The sequence below is a fragment of the Sus scrofa genome, chromosome Y (genome assembly GCF_054392235.1).
Source record: "Sus scrofa isolate SSC_HxYL_T2T_F1_AM1 chromosome Y, Sscrofa_HxYL_maternal_Yorkshire_Landrace_v2.0, whole genome shotgun sequence".
Classification (NCBI taxonomy): Eukaryota; Metazoa; Chordata; class Mammalia; order Artiodactyla; family Suidae; genus Sus; species Sus scrofa.
In genome coordinates, this window is record NC_139402.1 from 6,885,900 (window position 1) to 6,908,098 (window position 22,199).

General features: G+C 42.6%; 1 protein-coding gene across 6 annotated transcripts in view; it reads right to left on the reverse strand.

Annotated features, from left to right (window-relative positions):
• The window catches only part of LOC106506881 (pseudouridine-5'-phosphatase-like), a 744,469-nt gene that overhangs the window by 130,639 nt on the left and 591,631 nt on the right, over positions 1-22,199 (reverse strand). Inside the window, exon 13 of one of the 6 annotated variants that reach the window (XR_014836045.1) lies at positions 138-389. The exons of the other annotated variants lie outside the window; for them this stretch is intronic. The gene's annotated coding sequence lies outside the window, so the exon portion shown is untranslated. The remainder of the gene's footprint in view (positions 1-137; positions 390-22,199) is intronic. 6 annotated transcript variants of the gene reach the window in all.

Below are 22,199 nucleotides of genomic sequence, written 5' to 3' on the forward strand. Positions count from 1 at the left end.
CCTGGAGCCTGAAGCTCATTCCCTCAAAACAAGACATAGGGACCACAGAAAGGCTTGTGTGTCCAGGAGCCCCAGAGGGCCCTGCTGGGTTTCACACAGTGACACACACAAACACACACCTCATGGAGAGACCTTACCTGAATCAGCCTAACGCTTGCCTAATCCCATCTCCAGCAGAATATCATTCTCTCTTGATGTGCATCATTTGTGCAAAGGCTTATGTCTGAAGACAGAAATTAGAACCTTTCTTGATTTCATCAAAATGTGCCTTGGGGGCTTATAAGTATTTGTACTGATGGCAGAGCCAATCTTCACTTGTGACTCAATGGGTCCAGAAAGTCCCGATATTTATCCAAAGCACCTGAGAATCACTAGACAGCTCCATTACCCTAGGTCAGGTGAGAAAAAGAAGGGGGGAAAAAAAAAAAGGAGAGAAAGGCTCTATATCTGACCATAATTAATTTAATGCAAATGAGCCTGTTCTGTTCATTATGTCAGTGCGATGGACGTATTTTTGCAAGCACTTAATGTGTAAAGGGGCATTCTGGAAATTGACAGTTTTCACTAATTTAGACTGACCTTCTCCATCCGTTAAGCCCCAGTCATGAATATTATATGTCACTAATTTGAAGCAATACTAATCAGCCCAGGGTCAATTAGACACATAATAGAACTCGCACGGACAGTCTTCTCATTATTGGGAATCAAATCCTCAGCTTTACTGAATGATAAATAGTGACAACATGCATGCCGATTGGGTTAAGCCACGCTGAGATAATAGACATCATCTCACCATTTATTTCGAAAGCAATCTTCTATCTTCAATGTTTGAACTCCTTAATTGCTGGGGCTACCTTTTGCTTGCCATGGTATCTTTCTTTTTACAGCCTTACCTGTGGCACATGAACATTCCCAGGCGAGGGATCAAATCAGAGCTGCAGCTGCCCGCCTATGCCACAGCCCCAACACCACCAGATGTGAGCTGCACCTGTGACCTATGGCGCAGCTTGTGGAAACACCCAATCCTTCACCCACTGAACAAGGACGGGAATCAAACCCGCCTCCTCAGGGACACTAGTCGGATTCTCAACCCACTGAGCCACAACCAGAACTCCTGCTGTGGTGTCCTTCAAAATACCTATCCAGTGCCTTGGTTAGGGGAAATACTTAGATGGAATTCATCAAAAACACAGTGGTGCTTTCAGAATAGGAATAGGGGCGTTCATGTGGTGGTGCAGCAGAAATGAATCTGACTAGTGTCCATGAGGATGCAGGTTTGATCCCTGGTCTCTCTCAGTGAGTCAAGGATCTGGCATTGCCATGAGCTGTAGCTTGGATTGAACCCCTAGCCTGGGAACTTCCATATGCTGTAGGGGTGGCCCTAAGAAGGAAGGGAAGGGAAGGGAAGGGAAGGGGAAAAGAAAGAAAGGAAAGAAAGAAGGAAGGAAGGAAAGAAAGAAGGAAGGAAGGAGAAAGAACGGAAAAAGAAAGGAGGAAGGAAGGAAGACACAAGAATAAGATGCGTAAACAGATGAAAAATAATTGATGCATTGATGGGAGAGGGAAGAGGCAGGGAGGGGGTGCCTTTGGAGAAATATGATAAAGACTAAGAATGAATAACAAAGATGTATTCGAGATCCAACCTGATTCCAACGGTGTGATGACAAAGATTCAAGTTTGCCTATTAAGGGTCCGACCCGCCAGAGACACAGGTGTTTCTGAGATGTGTGTGTCCAAGGTGAAGAGATGAAAAAGAGGTGCTGGTACCCTCAGGCTGAGGCCAATCATGCTTCCACCTCCAAATGTCACTCCTTTGTCACCCTAGGTCCCCTTCCAGGTTAGGGTGGCTCAAAGGACTAACTTGATTTTAACAGGCAGACTTCAGAGATACCACAGGTTCAATTCCAGACAGTTGGTGGTAAAGGAACACTGCAATATGGCAAGTCACTTGGCTGTTCTGGTTTCCCAGGGCACATAAAAGTTATGTGCACTCTCTGTTGTTGCCTGTTAAATATGCAATAGGATTATGGCTAAAACAACCCATGTACATAGCTTACTTTAAAAATACTTTATCGCTTAAAAAAAAACCCAAAACAGTTACAATCCTAAGGTCCAAGATCACTGATCACAGGTCACCATAACAAATATAATAGTGGTGAAAACTTGTGAAATATTGAGAGAATTACCCAGTGTGACACAGAGACGGGAAGTGGGCAAAGGGTGCCAAGAGACTGGCTGGAGGCAGGGTTGCCACACACCTTCGACGGGTAAAAAACGCAGATTCTGTGACTGTACTAAAAGGATGGCTGTATGTGCTCAAAACCAACAGCTGTGATTCTGAGAAGTAAGGACTAACCTCTGAGGATCTGTAAGAGAGGCGAAATCACAATCATGAGAGGAGAGTCTATTGAATGAGAATTTCAGATACCATGCACTGATGTGAAAATGAACTCAGAAAAAAGAAACTTGAAACAAGCCAAAAAAAAAAAAAAAAATTGGTGTTTACATTAGGAAATTCAGGAGTCATGAGTGGTTGTGTTTTCTGCTTTTTATTTCTTTTCTGTACCCTTCTTTGTGTGTTTGTGTATATGTGTGTGTGTGTGTGTGTGTGTGTGTGTGTGTGAAAGTATTTGTTTTAAAAACAATTTTTAAAGTATAGTTGATTTATAGTGTTGTGCCAATTTCTGCTGTACAGCACAGAGACGCAATCAGACATATATATATATATATACATTCTTTTTCTCATGCTATCTTCCATCATGTTCTGTCCCAAGAGACTGAATAGAGTTCCCTGTGCTGTACGGTAGGACCTCACTGCTTATCCATTCTGAACATAATATTTTGCATCTACTCACCCCAAACTCTGCATTCATCCCACTTCCTCCTCCTCCCCCTTGGCAACCACAAGGCTGCTCTCTGGGTCTACAAGTCTGTTTCTGTTTCGTAGATAGGTTCATTTGTTCTATACTTTAGATTCCACATAGAAGTGATGTCACATGGTATTTGTCTCTTTCTGACTTCACTTAGTATGAGAATCTCTAGGTACCTCCATGTTGCTTCAAATGGCAAGCTGTCATTCTTTTTTATGGCTGTGTAATATTCCACAGTGTATATGTAACCACATGGATTGGTATGCTGGCTACTGGCCTCCAAAATTCCTAAATGCATTTTGGCCTATATCTGAACTCTCCTAACTGTTCCATTGGTCTGTCTCTTTGTCTATTTGACAATCTCATGTGTTAATCACTGAGACTTTAAAATATTCTACAATACTCCTTGAAAGTCTTTTCATCCGTCTCACTGTTGCTATTTTTCAAAAGTTTTCTAGTTATTCTTATTTGTTCCTTTTTCCATATGTTCTTTTAATTGGTTGTTCCTAATCTATGCGAAAGTCATTTATTTTTATGCTGTATTTTGTATTCCACACTGAATTCCCAAATGGCACACAGGGAAAACAACATTGCCATTCATACCATAAGCAAAGGGCTCAACTCCTTACTCCCTGAGCAGCTCCTAGGAAGTGATCAGCATAAGACCAATAACCAGTTGATTGCAAATGGGGAAAGGATATGAATTGACTGTTCATAGAGGGAAAAAAAATACAGATGGATTTTTTTTTTTTACAGATGGATTTTAAACAAGAGAAGGGATACTTGTTAAAATAATACAGTTACTAAATAACCAATTAGAAGTACACTGAAGATACTCTTTTCAATCTGTTAGGTGGGAAGAAGAGAGAGGTGGGCAAAGAGATGAGAAAGCAAAAACTGGCTACAGAACATTAATTACCAAGGGGCTATCATGTCTTTCTGGCATTCATGGGTTGGGGGCGGGGGTGCTGTCTTTCTGAATTTACCTGCACTCAACTTCCCAGAGCAACATACATGGTCAACAGCTCAACATAGACCTCCAGAAGCAATTGTAAGTTCTTGGAGGCTGGCTTCTTGTCTACAGACACCTCAGTGCCTTTAGAAAACCATTTCTGGGGAAGGGACACCATCCTGAGACCATGGTGGCTGGGACACATCCCATATTCCTACCACTTGAGGCTGTTTCTCTTCCTTTGATGGGGAGTGCGAGTGAAGCCTGATGTATGCAGAAAATCTGGATGTCTCTTAGCAGCTCATCCCTTTCAAGATGATGGTGTTTTCTCTTTTCCTTTTTCCAGGGATGGAGCTCCCAGGAGCAGAAGTATGGCCATGAAGAAAGGAGACTAGATGGGAAGAAGGGAGACCATTCTGAACTGTGTCACCATGAGGTAGGAGAAGCTGAGCAATTGGGAGAGAGGGGGCAGGATGACTCTCAAGGAGGACCCAACCAAAGTTTTGACAAAAATAGTTGTAACAAGTGATAGGAAGCAGGTAAGATAAAGTGGTGGGGGGAGAGAAAAGGTGTCGTGATCATGACCCCCTAGAGAGGTCATGGGGGTTGACTGTGGCTTTGAGATGACAGAGCAACCTCATTCAAAAGGCAGAGACCCAACCCAGGAATAAGTTTGCTAGAACTGCACTATCCAATATGGTGGCCACTCATCACATGAAGTCATGAAGCACCTGAAATGTGGCGAGTCTGAACTAGAGGCATTGTAAGTACCAAAAGCATACTGATTTCAAACAATGTAGAATAATTCCTTGGGTCATTTTTGAGGTGGATTATCTAGGTGGAAATAATACTTTGTATATACTGGGTTAAGGATGTTATCAATGTCATCTATCTTACCTACTTTTTTTTGGCTACACTTGGAACATTTGGAAGTTCCCAGGCCAGGGATCCAACCCTAGCCACAGCAGTGACCTGAGTCACAGCAGTGACAATGCTGGATTCTTAACCATTGGGCCACCAGAGAACTCCATCATCTACATTTTTAAAATATGGCTACTAGAAAAGTTAAAGTGATCCATGGGACGTGTTTTGCATTTCCACTGGACAGCACTGTCCAATGCGACCCACATCAATTAATTCACTTCTCTCTTCAGCTCAGTTCCTCCTGGCATGGCATCTTATGAGGCGGGAACATGGTCTGGGTTTCCTTGGGTGTTTACAGATCCATCCCTAACTTTACCCTCTGAGCACCCTCTCTCCAAGCACCCTTTCTTTGTTCTCTACATAAGATAAGCAATGCCCTGTGTTCACTAAATTTATACCTCTTAACTGAATCATGTGCTATTTCTCCCTTTCCATATAAAATATTTCCCTTTTGCTCAATGCTCTATTTCAACATGCTTTCACCTGCTATACAACTGGCCCTTCTTGGAGTGAGAAAAGACTTGTTCTACGAGTTTCTAGTGTGGCGCCACGTGATCGGCGGTATTTTGGGAGCATCGGGATACAGGTTTGACCCCTGGTCACACACACCAAGTGTAGGATCCAGTGTTGCTGCAGGTGTGGCACAGGTTGTAACTGCAGCTCAGAGATGATCCCTGGTCTGGGAACTCCATATGGCACGGCGTGGTTACCACCAAAAAAAAAAAAAAGTGTTCTAACATCCCTCCCTCCTTTCTCGGTTTAGAAGATTTGATCTCTCTCAAGACAAACTGATCCCTCCCCAAGCCACCCTGGGGAAAATTCCTTCTAAAGTCTTCTTCCTGGGCGAGCAAGATACGGTCATTGCTGTGTGACATGTTGCCAGCTCTCCACTTTTCTCACAGTTGGCCTCAGTCCAACCAGATCTACTTTCCATAAATGAAATGTTTTCCAAAATCCAGAAGACAGTGATTTAACACTTGGGCAGAACTGTCATGGACCAGTTTAAGGAGACTACAGAAGACTTTTTTTTTTTACATCTGGTATACCTAGAAATGGTGGACAAGGGTAGTTTTCAACATCTCAATATCTGAATCCACCCATTTGAACCTCTACTTGGCCAGATCCAACCAATGGGAGTGTTTTAACCTCCCGGTGAAATGTAGATCTTAATTTAAATGTTCCCTCCAGAAGGTCCTTGTCTGACATAGAGAATTACTGTGAGACTTCGGTTTTAAACACGCATCTTTAAAACGTAATTAGTTGGCACACACGGCAGTGCTGAGAAAGCAGTAACCTATAAAGAGAATCAGAGCTGACATTCTAAAACTTTGCAAATCACAATTAAGATCATCCAACAGAATAGGTCTCCTCCTTGCCTGATGTCTTAATCAGCTCCTGCTATCATAAAAAATACCATAGGCAATCCCCGTCACGGCTCAGTGGGTTATGAACCCATCTAGGATCCATGAGGATGCATGTTCGATCCCTGCTCTCGCTCACTGGATTAAGGATCTGGTGTTGCTGTGAGCTATGGTGTAGGTAACCGGTGCAGCTTGGATCCTGACTTGCTCATGGCTGTGGCACAGGCTGGCAGTTGAAGCTCCAAATTGACCCCTAGCCTGGCAACTTCCACATGCCTCAGGTGTGGCCATTAAAAAGACACACACACACACAAAGTACCATAGACCAGGTGGCTTAAACAACAGGCATTTGTTTCCCAGAGTTCTGGAGGAGAGATGTCCAAGATCATGGGGTGACAGACTTAGTTCCTGGCGAGGCCCCCTTCCTTGTTTGTACAGCTGCATGTTTGCTGTGTCCTCCCTCACAGGGTAGAGAAAGGCCTGTGGTATCTTCCTTATAAGGACCCTAATCCCCTCACAGGGACCCCACCCTCATAACCTCATCTAAAGCTAATTAAATCCCAAAGGCTCCACCTCCAAATACCATTCTGTTGGGGCATTAGGACATCAACGTACAAATCATGGGGTGGGAGACACAAACATTCAGTCCATAAAACCAGGGAAAGCGAGTGAGGACCGAGCCTATCTTACTTGTCAATTCTCTCTGAGGCAGTATGAATAATGCCTGCTCCTCGCCCTGTAAAGTTGTCCATGTCTCTTTCCCAAGAATCTGAAAATACATCACCTCACAGAGCAAAAGGGATGCAGCAGATGTGATTAAGTTAAGAGCCTTGGGTCCGGGAGGCGTTCTTGCAATGTGCAGGTGGATCTTTATAAGAAAAATGCACAGGGGTCCAAGAAGGAGATGTGTTGGTTAGAATGATTCAGGGCCACAAGTGAAGGAATGCCGGCACATAAAACAGACCAATGGTAATAGGCATGTGTGAAATATTGTAAAGCAAAGGCAGAAACTACAGATGAGATGCTCATTGTGGGAAGAATAGGTGGGAAGGGCAGGATATAACATAGACCTTAAGAAAAGAATCTGAAAAGCTATATATGTGTGTCTATACATACATATTTATATACTTACATACGTATAACTGAATCACTTTGCTGTTCACCTGAAATTAACATGATATTATAAATCAACTTTACTTCAACTTTTTAAAAAGTTGGGGGAAAAAGTAGACCTTAAGACATAAAGAAGATACAACCACTGTGGAAGAGAGTAGGGTGGTTCCTCAGAAAACTAAATATAGAACTATCATATTATACAGCACTCTTACTCCTGGGCATGTATCTGGACAAAAGCTTCATTCAAAAAGATACATGCAGCACTATTCACAATAGCCAAGACATGGAAACAACCTAAATGTCTACTGACAGATGAATGGATTAAGAAGATGTGGCATATATACACAATGGAATACTACTCAACCATGAAAAAGAACAAAATAATACCACTTGCAGCAACATGGAGGCAACTAGAGTTTCTCAAACTAAGTGCAATCAGAAAGAGAAAGACAAATAACCATATGATATCACTTCTATGTGGAATCTAAAATATGGCACAAAGAAACCTATCTACAAAATAGAAACACACTCACAGACATAGAGATGAGACTTGTGGTTGCCAAGGAGGAGGAGGGAGGGAGTGGGATGGACGAAGAGCTCGGGGTTAGTAGATGCAACCTAAGACATTTAGAAAGGATCAGCAATGACATTCTGCTGTACAACACAGAGAACTCTATCCAATCACTTGTGATAGAAAATGTTAGAAGATAATATGAGAGAAACAATGTATCTGTATATATAACTGAGTCACTCTGCTGTACAGCAGAAATTTTGTACATCAACTATGATAAAACATTTCTTTAAAAAATAAAATGAAGTCAGATGTCCTGGAGGAAGAAAAAATAAAGGAGAAGTTGGTTTTACAAAAACTGACAGTCTAGATGGACAGAATGGAACGAGCAAACAGAACAAAGACAGTGTTTGAAGACATTCAGAAGAGGAATTAGTACAAGATGAAGCCAGGTTTGTCCGTGTCGGAACCATCAGCTGCGTATCCACTAACAATAAGCATGAGAACACCTAGGAACCACAGCACATGCTGTTGGTGTCACTGATGAGAACTGACTGTCCCTGCCCTGAGAAGGAGCGCTGCTGGCTGAGCGAATGCAGAGAGGTTAGAGCTTGAGTCTGCAGGGGAAGCAGGCGTGTGGAGAAAAGACCTTGGCACCACATGTGCTGCGAGGCACCTTTTTGCCATGAGGGCTTCCCACAGGTACAGCTCCTGAATGCCTGTTTCTGTCTGCTGAACAGATGTGCCTGTAGGGGGAACCCAGGGGAACGTCTTTTACTTCTGGCCAATTCCTCCATCTGCAGGGAGGATTTCAACTGTTTGCAACTTAGAATCCTATCCTTCTGTACTTCTACGTAAGGCAAATGTTGCTTCCGGTCTTATTCTTAATCATTCTTGCTGTGTCACAGACTCAACCGGTAGAAGGATGGCAGGTGTCTAATAACAACTCTTCAAAGGGGCAGGGGAGACGTCTGATTTGTAGTGTTTGCCACTTTCTGGGGTGGACATCCTAGCATCGTGGCTCATTTTGCGTTATGACTGTGACATCCCTAGGAGATGGGAAAAGATAGACCTGGTGGTGCAGGTGCTGGGGGAGGACATCCCCCTCCCATCATAAAGCAATGCCAGGAATCACTCATTGAAATCAAACAAGAGGAATACCAGTTGTGGTACAATGGGATCGGCGGTGTCTTGGGAACTCTGGGATGCAGGTTCAATCCCCGGCCCCCTGCACTGTGGGTTAAGGATCCTGCACTGCTGCAGCTGTGGCTTAAGTGCAACTGTGGCTGAGATCTGATCCCTGGCCCAGGAACTCCGTATGCCTCAGGTGGCCAAGACATGAGAGTTCCTAAGAGTTCCTAGAGGTGATTCCAAAAGAGATGGAAATCTAAGACTCCACAATCTATAACTCCAACAGAGTTGTGACTCAGAGGTTCTACACCGGGTGTGTCAGTATATAATTGGGACGCACACAGAAGTGTGGTGCACACAGCAGAGAATTATGCTACTAGGCTTCAAATCTCGTAGCATACACCCACCAGCCCCGATTTGCATGAGATATACAGCCTTCTTCATGCCAAGAAGTACTTGGCACCTGCTCTCACGCACAGGACGAGGGAGGAGAGGAATGTGGAAATACTGACAGCCTTATCGCAGTCAACGAAAATGAGAGACACACTGCAGGCAAAAAGGCAGATCATTCATGCATGAGTGTCGATCCGACCAAGATTTCACTGAACAGATCGGGGCATCCGGGAAAAACAAACTGGCTGAAAACACTTGGCGCTTTTCCCCTTCAGGGGAAAATCTGGCCAGAAGAAAAGCATTTATATCTGCTGTGAAAAAAAGGAAAATCTGCTAACCCTAACCCCTAACCCTAACCTTAACCCTAAACTCTAACCCTAACCCTAAACCCTAAGCCTAACCAAAGTTGTTTTCAGGTGACTTAAAAAAAAAAAAAACTTTAAGAAAGGCAGGGACAGGAATAGACTAGGGGTTTGGCATGGAAATGTTCTAAAATTAGCTTGTGATGAAGGTTGTACAACTATAAATATAATAAAATTCACTGAATTTAAAAAAAAAACAACAACCTTAAGACGTCAATGAATTGGATTATTCATTCATTCTGTTGATGTTGGTGAAAACAGTTGCTTGGAAAAATGTATTTCTATTTTGGAACATTAAAGAAAACATGCATTAATAATAATAGCAGCCTGGTTGAGTGGAGGACAGAGCAGGGAAAGTGGTTGTTTTAAGGTTCCATTACCACGTGGCGTTGTGGTCAATGGATTCTGACAGTTGACTGTCATGGGACTTGAATGCAGTAGCTAGACCCATGAATTTTTTTTTTTTTTTTGAATTTAGAAAGGTTTTCTTTCCCTCCCACGCATGTAGCATTCTTGGTATTCTGTGCTGAAGATCAAGAATGAAACATTTTGCTTTTATGTCCCTCCCGTGGGGTACTTTCGAATTAAGTTGGTCTCCGGCTATTATATTTATTTTAATCCTCTGAGTTTATTTTTCCCAACCACAAAGCCTACAGCTTACCCATGTACTGTCAGAGGCTGTTGAACGCTCAGAAGACAGAGCCATTATCTTCCTCAGCCAATGGGTTTTTCTCATGCCAGAGATAAGTGATTAGGTCTGCAAGCTTTTATAGCAGCTTGTTTGACTTGTCTTAGAAAATCGTAGCGGGGTGTTTTTGTTTGTTTGTTTGTTTGTTTTCTTTTGTGCATTTTCAAATACTATGAAATGCTGAGACTTAAAAATTAGGATTTGGGATCTAGGATCTCTTGAAATTAGGTTTTTAGATCAAGATCCGAATAAGTGTTTCAAAGGGCAGATAGCCAGTCTCCTAGGTCAGATTTTCTGGAAGGATTCCTGTGTGTGTGAATTGTTTTGGCGGAGGAGAAGTCTCAGGTGAGGGGCAGGACCAGATAGAGTTGGGGCGAGGGACGCTAAGGTACACAAGGTCCTACGTAAAAGTGGTGGTCCCACTTGGTCATATGCTTGAACCAGACCTCACAGGGTGGTGTGGCTCATACCGGGCACCTCACCAGTTAGGACCACAATTTTAGTGTCATCTGCTACTGTAACAGAAGCCCTTTGGCATCTCGTTCATAAGGACACGAATCCCATCATGACCTCATCACGTTCCAAAGACTCCACCTCGTCATGCCATCCTGTTGGCAGTTTTAGAGTACGAATTGGAGGTGAGGGGACACCAACATTCAGCCTATGGCATCCACCTTCAAGCCAAAGTCCAGTCTTGTCTACGCTAGGTTCAGCCTGTCATTGGTTGCAGGCAGCAGGGGTTGGTGGGCTGGCCAGACCTCCACATCACAATGATATTCGTGAAGGATTTGACTGGCAAAGAAAAATAAGGTTATGATGCATGTGAAGAAAACCAGAGTGTATACAGGAATCTACCAAGAGTACCACCGCACCCATGCCCAAAAGTATGCTGAGCCAAGATGAGAAAGACACCTCAGCATGACTAGAGATTGTCCCTGGAAGATGCATGATCATCCTTTTCCCTAATAGTCTGTGTTTCCAATGTGTCCACAGTGAATCCTGGGTAGTGAGAAAGAACACACACTGAGATGCAGTCAAAACCAACAGGGTCTGACTCATCATCTTTTACAAAAGAGGTCAGCAAACCATGACCCATGGACCCAGTCCTGCCCAATGTTGGTTGTTATTAATAAAATTTTATTGAGACACAGACATGGCTATTCAATAGTAACATCTGTGGTTGCCTTCACGTAGCACCGGAGTTGAGAGGACTCAGTGGCCTTGCCAACAACGGCTGTAGATGACTATTCCTCATCTGTAAGATGGGTAACAACTCTTACTCCTAGGATTTCTGAGTGGCTTAAAACAGAAAACCTAAGTCCAGCACTAACTCAGCCGTCCCTAGGTGCGAAAAGTCCACCTCTGCTATCATTTTGTCTCAGAAGCACAGCTCGTCAGTCCTAGCACCCAAGAGGACCTAGGAGCATGAAAATCTGCTTCAAATGTTCATTAAATTTTGGTTTCATCATGCACCCTTATGTTCATAGCAGTGCTAGTTGCAACAGCAAAGACATGGAAACAATCTAACGGTCCAATGACAGAAGAATGGATACAGAAGATATACATTTTACACTGGAATATATACAATGGACTATTATTACTCAGCCTTTGAAAAGAACAAAAGAATGCCATTTGCAGAACATGAGTGGATCTAGAGGTGATCACAGCAAGTCATTCAGAAAGAGAAAGACAAATGCTGTCTGATAAGACTAATACATGGAATCTAAAAATTAATACAAACGAATGTATTTGTAAAACAGACATAGACTCACAGGCATAGACCTTCACCTTATCGTTACCAAGGGGAAAGGTGGGGGAGGGATAAACGAGGAGTTTGGGATTAAAAGATACACAGTCGCATATATAAAAGAGATAATCCACAAAGTCCTGCTGGATAGCACAGGGAAGTAGACAGTGATAAACAATACTCGAAAAGAATATGAAGAATAATGTATACATATGTGTAACTGAATCACTTTGCTACACAGCAGAAATTAGCACAACTGATACTGTCCTTTAGCACAATAAAGTTTTTGGTATCATAGCTTTCCCATAGGATTGATGTACTCAAGTATCTTTTTTTTAAGTTTTTTTTTTAATTACTCAAATGAATTTATCACATCTGTAGTTGTATAATGATCATCGCAATTCAATTTCACAGGATTTCCATCCCACAGCCCAAGCACATCCCCCCACCCCCAAACTGTCTCCTCCGGAGACTGTAAGTTTTTCAATGTCTGTGAGTCAGCATCTGTTCTGCAAAGAAGTTCAGTCTGTCCTTTTTTCAGATTCCACATGTCAGTGAAAGCATTGGATGTGGGTGCCTCATTGTATGGCTGACTTCACTTAGCATGATAATTTCTAGGTCCATCCATGTTGCTAAAAATGCCAGTATTTCGTTCCTTTTAATGGCTGAGTAATAGTCCACTGTGTATATGTACCACTGATGTGCTCAAGCATGTTTTAGCTACCTATGGACAATGTGATTTTTAAAGAAAGTCCTGCTCAGTGATCAACACTAACCATGTTGAAAGAGTTTCTTCCGCATGGTGTAAAGAGATATAATTTTGTGCGTATATTTACATAGTAAGTTTTTGCTAGAAGTAAGAATACAAAGCATACTAGAATTCATTCCTTGCATTCCTCAAGACATATCATAGCATGCCTTTGGATTCTATCGCATAATGCTGTCCTGGGGAAGCCAAGGCAATCTGTAATGACATTTTATTTCCGCTGTTCCTCTGTAATCACTGGAATCCCATAGATGGAGGTAGGAACAAAAATCAATGTAGCTGAATGAAGTCTACATTCTACGTCTTTATGTTTCATGCAAAAATTTCATCTGGGGAACCCTTAAGTATGAAATGCGGGTAGTTCTAAACCTCTATGGAAAGCTGCCTCTCAATGGTGTTTCCATTCTCGTTCCTCCAAAAGGCTGTTATTGTCCCAAATAACCGAGCATCTCAAGAATGGTAAATTATCATGGCTTATACCTGAAGAAGGACAAACCAGAATGATGATTCATTCAGACACCAGCGATGGTGGGTGATACTGAGAAATGGGGTCCCCTTTCTGAAACAGTTAGTCCTAGATGTGAGACCCCGCTCAGAAATCTGTAAATGAAACTGCCCCTGAATTAAATGAGCATCACATATTTCTTGTAGGGCCACACCTGCAGCACATGGAGGTTCCCAGGCTAGGGGTCTAATCAGAGCTGTAGCCACAGCAATGCTGGATCCCAGTCACATCTGAGACCTACATCACAGCTCTTGGCAACACCAGATCCTTAACCCACGGAGCGAGGATTGAACCACATCCTCATGGATGCTAGTTGGGTTCTTAACCCACTGAGCCACAATGGGAACTCCAAATTTTTGGGAACTTCACATTTTTGTAGAAGATACACATGTTTTAGGCAAATGACTACAGTACAGGGCATAGTTGATACCTTCAATGTGTTCAATGACCATGACTGGGCATTTCTTATTTCCTGGGTCCTTTGCTAGAAAGAGAGGCAGAATCCCCCAATGTCCTCTGCTTGACATTAAAAACTGTCTGCCTTAAAAGAGTTCAAAGTTAGGAAAGTAACTAATATGGAATTGAGGAATTTCTCTCCATGGTGATGAGGGGAGAAGCTGAGCTTTGGATCAACCATCAGCATGCTAGGATCAGAGGGGAGGTTCTTTTATCCTCCTGCCCCTGAAATTAAGAGCTGGGGAGAAAACTGAAGACCATAAGTGAGTGAGCTGAGACAATAATCTACAACAGGCTGTCGTCCACACAAACCCGGAACACCTTGGACTCTATGTCATATCCCAGCCTCCCGCAGGGGTGAGTGATGGACTCTGGATGTGAGGTTGATGGTGAAAGATGCTGTGGGGCTGCCACAGCACAGGCGTTTCAACTGAATCCAACTCAAGAAATAGTTATGGCACAGCTACTTGGTGCCAAGCGGTGTGTTAGGTGGAAAGGACAGAGATGACCACACATGTATTATGTCCTTAAGATGCTTGTGGGGTTTAGGAGGAGAACAGGATTAAAAGGAAACCCGGGAAAAGCATCCAAGTGACCATCCTTAAAGTATGGTGGTGAATCCGTCAGGATCCAACCAGGAAGAGTGTGCATCACAGAGGGAATTGAATAGAGGGGATTTGTTTGTTGTTGTTGTTGTTGTGTATGTGTTTTTTGTTTGTTTTTTTTAACTTTTTAGAGCTGCACCTGCGACCGATGGAAGTTTCCAGGCTAGGAACTACACCACAGCCACAGCAACACAGGATCCAAGCTGCCTCTGCAACCTACACCACAACTCACGGCAATGCCAGATCCTTAGCCCAGTGAGCAAGGCCTGGGATGGAACCCGCAACCTCATGGATACTGGTCAAGTTCTTAGCTCACTGAGCCACAGTAGGAACTCCGCGGGGATTTGTAATACAGGTGATCTTAAGGGATGGTGAGGAAATTCAGAGACTAGTAACAATGGGAAGCTGCTACCACCCTGAGGGTGCGTGGTCAAGGGGCAAGGAGAGATGTTGGTAGCCTCAGGGAGCATGTTACCATGGAGGGGGCAGGAGTTTGAGTTAGGGCGGGGTGGAGATACATCAGAAGAAGGGTTTCCCCTCACTCTACCAGCCAATCTCCTAGGTGTGACCTAGGAGAAAGTCTGCTAACATGGATTCTGGAGAACACTGCCTGCAAGATCCTACCTCCCAGTGATGTCCCACAGAGCAGGAGAATGGAGAGAAGGGGATTTGGGGCAAGGACCCCAAGGCAGACAAAGATGCCCAGTGATGGACAAACACAGCATTATGGAAATTCAAGGTCAGAAACATCGGGCAAAGTGAAAGAAGGTCTCCAGGATTCTAGATGGTGCAGAGTTCTGTGTACATATTTGTTTAGTAATATTTCATACATTGTAAGGAAATTAAAAGTATCCATAACATCCTTCCAAAGAGGAAGTGCAGGTGGCCAACCGGCACACAAGAAGATTCTCGATGTCTGTAATTATTAGAGAAATGTAAATCAACACTGCAATGAGGTATCACCTCACAGCAGTCAGAATGGCCATCATCAAAAAGTCTACAAATAGGAGTTCCCGTCGTGGCTCAGCAGAAGTGAATCTGACTAGCATCCATGAGGACACAGGTTCAATCTCTGGCCTTGCTCAATGGGTTAAGGATCTGGGGTTGCCGTGATCTGGAGTGTAGGCTACAAAAGTGGCTCAGATCTGGTGTTTCTGTGGCTGTGGCATAGGCCAGCGGCTACAGCTCTGATTCAACCCCTATCCTGGGAACCTCCATATGTAGCGGGTTTGGCCCTAAAAAGACCAAAAAAAAGTTTAAAAATAAATGCTGGAAAGGGTTTGGAGAAAAGGGAACCCTCCCACACTCTAGGAGAGAATGTAAATTGGTGCCACCACTATGGATAACAGTATGGGCATTCTTTTAAAAACTAAAACTAGAGCTATCATAGGATCTAGCAATCCCACTCACTCCTGGGGCATGTATCCAGAAAACACAAAAACTCTAATGTGAAAAGATACAGGCACCCCAATGTTCACAGCACTATTTGCAATAGCCAAGCAACTTAAGTGTCCATCAAGAGATGAGTAAAGAAGATATGGTACATATATACATTGGAATATTACACAACCATAAAAAAGAATGAAATCAGGCCATTTGCAGCAACATGGATGGATGTAGAGATGATTGTACCAAGTAAAGTAAGCCAGAGAGAGAAAGACAAAGACCACAAGATATCCCTTGTATATGGAATCTAAAACATGACATAGATGAACCTATCTACAAAACAGAAACAGACTCACAGACGAGGAGAACAGCCTTGTGGTTGTCAAGGAGGAGGAGTGGGCTGGGCATTTCAGGTTGGCAGATGCAAACTATTACATATGTAATTTACACATCATGATAGCCAAGATATGGAAACAACCTAAATGTCCACTAACACATGAATGGATAAAGACGTGGTTTGTATATACAACTGAATACTACTGAGTCCTAAAAAAAATAAAATTTTGTTGTTTGCAGCAACATGGATGGATTTGGAGGGCATTATGCTTAGTGAAATAAGTCAGAGAGAGAAAGAAGATACTGAATGGTATCACTTACATGTGGAATCTTCTTCTTCTTCTTTTTTTTTTTTTTAAAGGGCCACACCCATGGCACATGGAAGTTCCCAGGCTAGGGGGTCTAAAGGTCAGTCAGAGCTGCAGATGCAAGCCTATGCCACTGCCACAGCCACAACAACACCACTTCCAAGCTGCCTCTGTGACCTACACGACGGATGCTTCACCAACTGAACGATGTCAGGGATCGAACCCAAATCCTCATGGATACTAGTTAGGTTCCTAACCCACTGGGAACCCAACAGGAACTCCCTGGAATCTTTAAAAAATATAAATAAGCCAGTGAATATAACAAAAAAGCAAACTCGTAAATATAGAGAACAAACTAGTGGTTACCACTGGGGAGAGGGAAGGAGGAGGGGCAACAAGAGGGCTGGGATATTAAGAGGTATCAGGTATAAAATAAGCTACAAAGATACACTGTCCAACAGAGGGACTCTAGCCAATATTTTATAATAAGTATAACTGGAGTCTAACGTCTAAAATTTGGGCATCACTATATTGTACACCTGTAACTTATACAATATTGTATATCAACTATATATCAATCAAAAAAAACCCCACAAAAAATACCTATAAATGTTTTTTTCTGAATCCAGGACCTAGGAAAGCAAATACTGAGCATTCATGTCTTAGGGACAATCTTCAACCAGAGATAAGTTGACCACCTACAACATTTAATACAGGGTTTCCCCTACTCCTACTTTTAGCCCTGGGTCTTGTCCAATGCCATCCATCCTGACACAGGAGGAAAATGATACAATGCTGCACCAGATAAAGGAGGACCCTGGTTGGTTTTCACGCCATTAAGCTGAGTTAACCATGTTTTGTCTGTCTGGTTGCTTAGGTTCTAGGCTGAATCTACACTGTGACATTCTGGTCTCTGTAATTTTTTTTTTCCAGCTGGGAGGAGATCTATTTCATTTCAAGTAACAATCTCAACGGTTGGGTGTGATTTCATGCCCTCTGTTTTCCTGATCTGAAGGACTCACAATGTTCCACATGATTTCCATCAGGGGAAAAATGTCTTGAGTAGAAACACTTGTCTGTGTTCTACATCAGGGATTGGCAGACTTTCTCAGGAAAAGGCTAGAAAGTCCATAGTGTGGGCTGTGCTGGAGTGACTCAAGTGAGCCATTACGGTGTGAGAGTAGCCAGAGAAGATATAGTAAGAAATGACCATGGCTGTGTTCCACTAAAGTTTTATTGACAAAACAGGCTATGGGCCACAGTTTGATGACCAGTGATCCAGAGGCTATTAATTTAGTGCCTATATGTATGCAACTGTGTCTGTTTGCCAGTAGCCATGAGCAAGTCTTACTGTAATTAGAAAATGAGAAAGAAAGTAGCTGTCCATGTTGACTATTTTTACAAATGTAGCATTGCTTTACAATGTTGTGTTAATTTCTGCTCTACAGCAAAGTCCTTCAGGGATACCTATATTTTCTTTGTCATTTTCATTTCCATCATGTTCTACCCCAAGAGACTAGATAGAGTTCCCTGTGCTGGACAGCAGGACCTCATGGTTTATCCATTCTCAATGTCATAGTTTGCATCTACTAACCCTGGACTCCCCGTCCATCCCACTCTCTCCCCCTCCTCCCCTTTGGCAACCACAGGTCCATGTTCTATGTCTGTAAACTGGTGTCTGTTTCAGAGAGAAGTTCATTTGTGTCCTGTTTAAGATTCCACATGTTAGTGGCATCATATGATATATGTCTTTCTCTGTCTGACTTAACGTCACTTAGTGTGGGACCCTCTAGGTCCTTCGATGTTGCTACCAAGGGAATGAGTTCATTCCTTTTTATGGCTGAGTAATATTTCATTGTAGGTATGTATCACATCTTCATTTCTCTGTGACATGTTGATTTTTAATAAAAAATCAGTCCTGTTAAGAGAAGACATCTTCTGTGGATGCCCTTTGAGATTAAAACTCTAATGGAACATTCTTTCTTTGGTTTTGTTGTGTTATAATATTTATTTTATAGACACATATTTTACAGTGTTATTCATCACTCATAATCATGGTAATGAGATGCTTTTTCTAAGCATAAGCTAAGCTATGCTTAGTTCTTGGAAACTAAGACTTGAGCATGACTGATTAAAAAACCCATTGTTATTAAGGGTGAAAAGCAGAAGTTGGACTCAGATCCATAGACAATAACATCATAATAAGGCTCATAAACCACCTTAAGCATCTTGTGAGAAAGCCCATTTAAGATCCCCTCCCTTATTTCATAATCATAATAAAAAGAGGAGATGGATACAGATTCCACTTAACAAGTGCGGTGTTTACACGTGTCCTTAATACGGACCACGGCGTATCAAAGCCAGGACGGATCTGTAGGAAATTCATCACTCATTCGGTTTCCACTTTGGGGAAAATTAAGTAGATGCCTGAACTCTCGCAGCATCGATGTGATACCCCATCGACGCCATCTCAATTACCTGCCGTTTCTGTTCAAGAATTAACATGTTCAGAAAGGCTGGTAGGTCGAGCTATGCTGCACCACTTAGCAAGATCCAATACTCAATTCAATGAGCTGAAATTAACTGCCTCTCCCCAGCTGCTGAAAAAACAAGCTTCCCAGACTATTTCTACAATAGTAAAGTGAATTAATTTATTTGCACACACTCTGGAGAATCTGTCTCTCTACCCGCCCTGAGTCTCCTTGAACTGGAACCAGCTTCTCTCTCCTCCCTTGACTAGTTTTTACTTAAAGGAGCAATTTGAGGGCAAATGGGGTTTGGGGGTGGTTTACGTAAGGAAGAGGCTGCAACCAGCACGGTCGCAAGCATCCTCAGAATTACGGAACAACTGGACGTTTAGGTGGGGAAGAAGAGAAAGGATGCATCTCCTGGCTTTCGACACCTTAAGAACTTTTTAAAGAAAATTGTCAAAAGACACTGTAAATGCTGTACTGTATTCTCCTTTCAAATCCCAGGTCTGACAATTGATAAAGGAGATGACAGATGGATATTTCACTTCATCCAATTTGAAAAGTGATGCATAATTTACCGGGTGGATATTTAATCGATTGAAAAAAATCAATGGATGCAACAACATCTAATCATCGAGCTCCTTCCATCAAGAGAGCACTATGCAAAATATAAATGGGGGTGCAGCTTATTCTTCTTTTGAGGAGGGATAGGAGTGATGATTTGTATGTAAGAGGTGCTTTTTTGTTTTGTTTTGTTTTTGTCTTGTTTTGCCTATGTGGTTTGATCTATAGCCATAGTGATCTGAGAAGGCTGGTGTAGTGAGCCACTTTTTATTTTTTAATTTTATTTATTGAGGGTTATTTTTAGAGCCGCGCCTATGGCATTTAGAAATTCCCAAGCTAGAGGTCAAATCAGAGCCATAGCCGCCAGCCTAAGCCACAGCCACGTCAACACCAGATCTTTAATCCACCGAATGGGGCCCTGGATCAAACCCACATCCTCCTGGATAGGCGTCAGGTTCATTACCATGGAGCCACAATGGCAACACTGTGATCCACTTTTTAGAGAGGAGAAAATGGAGAAGCAGCCGTATCATCAGTGGTTGATGAGGATTCAGAATCTGGCTTGCTTGCTTGACCTGGGCTTTGCCCGTTATCATGTGACTTCATCGTCGAGTGGAAAATGCAGGCGTGGGCTTGCTGGAATGTACACGAGCTATGTACAGACACACACACCCTCACAGATGCATGAAAACCAAGCCTAAGAGAGGGTCACCCAGGTGGGCTGAGGCGATACCACTATCTCCGCTGGCTTTCAATGCATGCCTGGACAGGGATCAATATAGCCAGCAGTACGCCAAAGTCAGGAGAAACAGAATATTAGGATTGGATGGCACCCATGTATAGGGTAGAGAAAGTCAGAGCACCCGGAGGCTTTGATTTGACCAGTTTGGTTGGGACCCAAGATCTGTCTGGAAATAACATCTGAGGTTGAAGGCAGGAAGGGGAGAGGGATTTGACTCTTCAGCATCAAGGGGATGGAGCTTTTAATCAAGAGAGTGTCAGGAGGAATTATCCAAATGACACACTGTCAAGTCTGTTAAGATCGTCACAGAGTCTATTTTAGCGCACAAAAAGTTATATTGTGTGTCTCATTATGCCTCAATGATTCCTGAATCATTTCTTACTTTCTCATGGGCAGAGAAAGCTCCATTTTGTAATGTCTAAATTGTAGAACCTACAAATGAAAACGTCATGAAAAGAGAACTACCATATGATCCAGGAATCCCATGTCTGGGTCTCTCACTGTAATTCAAAAAGATACATGTACCCCATTGTTCACAGCAGCACTATTTACAATAACCAACACATGGGAACAACCTAAATGTCCATCCACAGAGGAATGGATAAAGAAGATGTCGTAGGTATGTGTGTGTGTATACATATATAATGGAATATTACTCAGCCATAAATAAAGAATGAAATCATGCCATTTGCAGCAACGTGGAAGGACCTAGAGATTCTCATACTAAGTGAAGTTGGTGAAAGACAAACATAACATGATGTCACTTGTATGTGGAATCTAATAAAAGGATACAAATGAACTTACTTACAGAACAGAAACAGACTCACAGACTTTGAAAAACTCATGATTACCAAAGGGGACCGATGGGGGGGGGAGGGATGGACTGAAAGTTGGGACCGGCATAGGTGCACTGTGGTATAAGGAATGACTGGTCAACGGGGACCTGCCATCAAGCACAGGAAAGTCTGACCAAAATGCTGTCATAATCTATCTGGGAAAAGATCTAAAAAGGAAAATGTATGTGTTTATACATATAACTGAATCACTCTGTTGTACAGCAAAGTTGTCACAACCTTGTAAACCAACTATACTTCAATAAAACTTTTACAAAATTATTTTATTTTATTTTATTTTGACCACATCCAGGCATGTGGAAGTTCCTGGGCCAGGGATCGAACCCGCACCACAGCAGCGGCCCTCGCCAGAGCAGTGACAATGCCACATCCTGAACCTGCCGAGCCACCAGGGAATTCTGAAAAAGTCGTATTTTAGAGAGAGGGGATTTTGTACCATGTGATGAAAAAAATCTTAGCGAGACCCATCTGAAGAAAAATTCCAGTCCAAACATATTGAAACAATTCCGACATGGAAACTAATTGCAGGAATCACAAGGCTTATAGCAAAGAAGAGAATGTATTTCCCCAAGAGCAAAAAAAAAAGGGGGGGGGGGCTTTGCCTTAAGATAAGATTCCATCCTTGAAGGGTAACTATATCCTGCATCCCTAGCCTGCTATCCGTGATGGAGTTTGAAGATCCCCTGGCTTAGAGATCAAAGTTCATTCTCATTTTGTGACTTGGAAAATACTCTACTTCCTGAAAGTCTGAAGATGTTGATACCTACTTGGGGTATTTAAATTTTTTTAATTTTTTTTATTTTCCCACTGTACAGCAAGGGGATCAAGTTATCCTCACATGTATACATTACAATTACATTTTTCCCCCCACCCTTTGTTCTGTTGCACCATGAGTATCTAGACATAGTTCTCAATGCTACTCAGCAGGATCTCCTTGAAAATCTATTCTAAGTTGTGTCCGATAAGCCCAAGCTACTTGGGGTATTTAATACTCGAACGAATGAAGGTGACCTTCAATGGAAGGCCAGACCCCACCCACCACATGTCATCAGAAAAATCAAATAATGCAAGAAAAAGGAATTGCAGGTGCTACTGCCTGAAGAAAAGGTATGATTTAACAAGGACTGTGGAGCCCATTGTGTCCAAGCATT